This window comes from Bubalus kerabau, chromosome 19, assembly GCF_029407905.1.
Source record: "Bubalus kerabau isolate K-KA32 ecotype Philippines breed swamp buffalo chromosome 19, PCC_UOA_SB_1v2, whole genome shotgun sequence".
In the NCBI taxonomy this organism is placed as follows: Eukaryota; Metazoa; Chordata; class Mammalia; order Artiodactyla; family Bovidae; genus Bubalus; species Bubalus kerabau.
In genome coordinates this window covers 3,119,203-3,125,202 of record NC_073642.1, presented here as the reverse complement: position 1 = coordinate 3,125,202, position 6,000 = coordinate 3,119,203, and positions in this window count along the sequence as shown.

The following is a 6,000-nucleotide window of genomic DNA, read 5'->3' as shown; positions in this document are numbered from 1 at the left end:
GTCTGAAATTTTCCAATTATCTTAACTACTTGGCTCTGAAAAAGACTACATCCCTGATAAGGGGACTTCAAGTGACTTCATGAGCTGAAATTTCCATGGTGGACTATTATTTGATCTGCTGCTGCTGCTGCTGCTGCTGCTAAGTCGCTTCAGTCATGTCCAACTCTGTGCGACCCCATAGACAGCAGCCCACTAGGCTCCTCGGTCCCTGGGATTCTCCAGGCAAGAATACTGGAGTGGGTTGCCATTTCCTTCTCCAATGCATGAAAGTGAAAAGTGAAAGTGAAGTCACTCAGTCGTGCCCGACTCTTAGTGACCCCATAGACTGCAGCCTACCAGGCTCCTCCATCCATGGGATTTTCCAGGCAAGAGTATTGGAGTGGGTTGCCATTGCCTTCTCCGATTATTTGATCTATCAAGTCATAAAGTTGCCCATGCCCAGCTGCACTCCATCAGAAAATGGAAACAGTTTATATAAAATCAGAAGCCTTACAAATTAATCTTCCTGCAGACAATAGCTATGAACTCTAAACAATAACAACAACATCATCGAAATGCCTAAAGCTCTGGAAACTGAACAAACACATGTAGATTTGAGGAAAGAGCTGAAATTGGGAACAAGGGACCTGAAGGGAGAGTTCCCATGTTTTGCAACTTTGCCCTGAGATCAGCCACAGTTAGGGAGATGGCAATGTGAGGCAGGTAAGATTTGATAGAAAGCTTGCTATCTTCTGGGGAGAGGAACCAATGAAAGGAGACTGAATTAATCAGGGTCATCAGAGAGGAAGGGGGATTCTCATGAATAATAGAATCAGAGAAGATGAATCCCAAATTCCATTTTTAAACTCAGCCAAACTTTCTTGCTGATCACTGAAACATACATGGATGAAGCAAAATGAAAACGTTGTGCACATGCTCCCCACATCAGATATGGCAGTTTTCAGGTTGAGTCAACCCAAGTTAAATGTCTGCATAGTTCAGAACAGTATTACATAAGCCATAGTCTCCACAACATGTCTTCCTAATGTCCAGGATATAATATAAAACAATTTGATACATAAAGTACCAGGAAAATATGACTTGGCCTCAGGGGAAAAGAAGTTGACTGATGTCAAGCAGAAATGACTCAGATATTATCAGTCAAGAATTTAAAACAGCTATCGTACCTTTGCTCGGTGAAGCAAAGGAAAATACACTGGCATTGAATGAAAAAATTTTTTAATTAATTTTTCTTTAAAAAGAAAACTTTAGAACTGGAAAGTATCTGAAGTAAATTAACTACATGGGTTTAATAGCAGAATGGAGATGACAGAGTAAAGAATCAGTGAACCTGAAGATAAATCAGTAGAAATCATCTAATATGAAGAAGAGAGATGGAATAAATTGGGAAAAAAATGGATAGAGTTTCAAAGAGATGAAGGGCAATTTCAAAAGGTCTAATAAAAGTGGAGATATATGGTACTCTTGGAGTGGAAAAATTAATATTGTTAAAATGAACATGCTACCCAAAGTGATCTACAGATTTAATGCAATCCCTATTAAAATGACAGTTTTCACAAAACTAGAACAAATAATTCTAAAATTTATTTAGAACCACAAAAGACCTTGAATTGCCAAAGCAACTTTTTTTTGCACAGAAGAAATTCAATGAGAGGTAAGGTGATAGGCAAGAAGTAGATTTATTAATATAGGATACTAGTAAGGGATACTGGAGAAGGAAATGGCAACCCACTCCAGTATTCTTGCCTGGAGAATACCAGGAATGGGGGAGCCTGGTGGGCTGCCATCTATGGGGTCGCACAGAGTCAGACACGACTGAAGAGACTTAGCAGCAGCAGCAGCAGTAAGGGATACAAGCAAGCAGGTGAGGTGGTGCTGCCTGCCATAGCAATCTTGAGGGGAAAAAAAAAAAAAACTCTCCCAGACTTCAGACTATACTAAAAGCTACAGTAGTCAAAATAGTATGGCATTCTCTCTCTCACACACACACACACAAGGGAACAGAGTAGAGAGTGCAGAAATAAACTCATGCACCTATTGCCAGCTAATCTATAACAAAGGAGGTCAGAATATACAATGGAGAAAAGACAATGTCTTCAGCAAGTGGTGCTGGGGGACACTGGACAGCTACATGTAAAACAAATAGCAACCCAAGCACCCATCAACAGCTGACTTGTTTAAAAAGAGTGGGCTTTATCCCAGGGATGCAAGGATTCTTCAATATCCGCAAATCAATCAATGTAATACACCACATTAACAAATTGAAAAATAAAAACCATATGATTATCTCAATAGATGCAGAGAAAGCCTTTGACAAAATTCAACATCCATTTATGATAAAAACTCTCCAGAAAGCAGGAATAGAAGGAACATACCTCAACATAATCAAAGCTATATATGACAAACCCACAGCAAACATTATCCTCAATGGTGAAAAATTGAAAGCATTTCCTCTAAAGTCAGGAACAAGACAAGGGTGCTCACTTTCACCATTACTATTCAACATAGTTTTGGAAGTTTTGGCCACAGCAATCAGAGCAGAAAAAGAAATAAAAGGAATCCAAATTGGAAAAGAAGAAGTAAAGCTCTCACTGTTTGCAGATGACATGATCCTCTACATAGAAAACCCTAAAGACTCCACCAGAAAATTACTAGAACTAATCAATGACTATAGTAAAGTTGCAGGATATAAAATCAACACACAGAAATCCCTTGCATTCCTATACACTAATAATGAGAAAACAGAAAGAGAAATTAAGGAAACAATTCCATTCACCATTGCAACGGAAAGAATAAAATACTTAGGAATATATCTACCTAAAGAAACTAAAGACCTATATATAGAAAACTATAAAACACTGGTGAAAGAAATCAAAGAGGACACTAACAGATGGAGAAATATACCATGTTCATGGATTGGAAGAATCAATGTAGTGAAAATGAGTATACTACCCAAAGCAATCTATAGATTCAATGCAATCCCTATCAAGCTACCAACAGCATTCTTCACAGAGCTAGAACAAATAATTTCACAATTTGTATGGAAAAACAAAAAACCTCGAATAGCCAAAGCGATCTTGAGAAAGAAGAATGGAACGGGAGGAATCAACCTACCTGACTTCAGGCTCTACTACAAAGCCACAGTTATCAAGACAGTATGGTACTGGCACAAAGACAGAAATATAGATCAATGGAACAAAATAGAAAGCCCAGAGATAAATCCACGCACATATGGACACCTTATCTTCGACAAAGGAGGCAAGAATATACAATGGATTAAAGACAATCTCTTTAACAAGTGGTGCTGGGAACTCTGGTCAACCACTTGTAAAAGAATGAAACTAGAACACTTTCTAACACCATACACAAAAATAAACTCAAAATGGATTAAAGATCTAAACATAAGTCCAGAAACTATAAAACTCCTAGAGGAGAACATAGGCAAAACACTCTCTGACATACATCACAGCAGGATCCTCTATGACCCACCTCCCAGAATATTGGAAATAAAAGCAAAAATAAACAAATGGGACCTAATTAACCTTAAAAGCTTCTGCACATCAAAGGAAACTATTAGCAAGGTGAAAAGACAGCCTTCAGAATGGGAGAAGATAATAGCAAATGAAGCAACTGACAAACAACTAATCTCGAGAATATACAAGCAACTCCTACAGCTCAACTCCAGAAAAATAAATGACCCAATCAAAAAATGGGCCAAAGAACTAAATAGACATTTCTCCAAAGAAGACATACAGATGGCTAACAAACACATGAAAAGATGCTCAACATCACTCATTATCAGAGAAATGCAAATCAAAACCACTATGAGGTACCATTTCACACCAGTCAGAATGGCTGCAATCCAAAAGTCTACAAGTAATAAATGCTGGAGAGGGTGTGGAGAAAAGGGAACCCTCTTACACTGTTGGTGGGAATGCAAACTAGTACAGCCACTATGGAGAACAGTGTGGAGATTCCTTAAAAAACTGGAAATAGACATACCTTATGATCCAGCAATCCCACTGCTGGGCATACACACTGAGAAAACCAGAAGGGAAAGAGACACGAGTACCCCAATGTTCATCGCAGCACTGTTTATAATAGCCAGGACATGGAAGCAACCTAGATGTCCATCAGCAGATGAATGGATAAGCAAGCTGTGGTACATATACACAATGGAGTATTATTCAGCCATTAAAAAGAATACATTTGAATCAGTTCTAATGAGGTGGATGAAACTGGAGCCTATTATACAGAGTGAAGTAAGCCAGAAAGAAAAACACCAATACAGTATACTAACGCATATATATGGAATTTAGAAAGATGGTAACAATAACCCTGTGTACGAGACAGCAAAAGAGACACTGATGTATAGAACAGTCTTATGGACTCTGTGGGAGAGGGAGAGGGTGGGAAGATTTGGGAGAATGGCATTGAAACATGTAAAATATCATGTATGAAATGAGTTGCCAGTCCAGGTCCGATGCACGATACTGGATGCTTGGGGCTGGTGCACTGGGACGACCCAGAGGGATGGAATGGGGAGGGAGGAGGGAGGAGGGTTCAGGATGGGGAACACATGTAAACCTGTGGCGGATTCATTTTGATATTTGGCAAATCTAATACAGTTATGTAAAGTTTAAAAATAAAATAAAATTTAAAAAAAAAAATAAATAAAAAGATATATATATATATATATATATATATATATATGGAAAAGAAAAGGAAAGATATACCCATTTGAATGCAGAGTTGCAAAGAATAGCAAAGAGAGATAAGAAAGCCTTCATCAGTGATCAGTGCAAAGAAATAGAGGAAAACAATAGAATGGGAAAGACTAGAGATCACTTCAAGAAAATTAGAGATACCAAGGGAATATTTCATGCAAAGATGGGCTCAGTAAAGGAATGGAAATGGTATGGACCTAACAGAAGGAGAAGATATTAAGAAGAGGTGGCAAGAACACACAGATGAATTGTACAAAAAGATCTTCATGACCCAGGTAATCACGATGGTGTGATCACTCACCTAGAGCCAGACATCCTGGAATGTGAAGTCAAGTGCGCCTTAGGAAGCATCACTACAAACAAAGCTAGTGGAGGTGATGGAATTCCAGTTGAGCTATTTAAAGTCCTAAAAGATGATGCTATTAAAGTGTTGCATTCAATATGTCAGCAAATTTGGAAAACTCAGCAGTGGCCACAAGACTGGAAAATGTCCGTTTTAATTCCAATCCCAAAGAAAGGCAATACCAAAGGATGTTCAAACTACCGCACAATTACACTCATCTCACACACTGGTAAAGAAATGCTCAAAATTCTTCAAGCCAGGCTTCAGCAATACATGAACCGTGAACTTCCAGATGTTCAAGCTGGTATTAGAAAAGGCAGAGGAACCAGAGATCAAATTGGCAACATTTGCTGAATGATGGAAAAAGCAAGAGAGTTCCAGAAAAACATCTGTTTCTGCTTTATTGGCTATGCCAAAGCCTCTGACTAGGTGGATCACAATAAACTGTGGAAAATTCTGAAAGAGATGGGAATACCAGATCACCTGACCTGTCTCTTGAGAAATCTGTATGCAGGTCAGGAAGCAACAGTTAGAACTGGACATGGAAAGACAGACTGCTTCCAAATCAGAAAAGGAGTACGTCAAGGCTGTATATTGCCACCCTGCTTGTTTAATTTATATGCAGAGTACATCATGAGAAACACTGGGTTGGAGGAAGCACAAGCTGGAATCAAGATTGCTGGGAGAAATATCAATAACCTCAGATATGCAGATGACACCACCCTTATGGCAGAAAGTGAAGAAGAACTAAAGAGCCTCCTGATGAAAGTGAAAGAGAAGAGTGAAAAAGTTGGCTTAAAGCTCAACATTCAGAAAACTAAGATCATGTCATCTGGTCCCATCACTTCATGCCAAATAGATGGGGAAATAGTGGAAACAGTGCCACTTTATTTTTGGGGGCTCCAAAATCACTGCAGATGGTGACTGCAG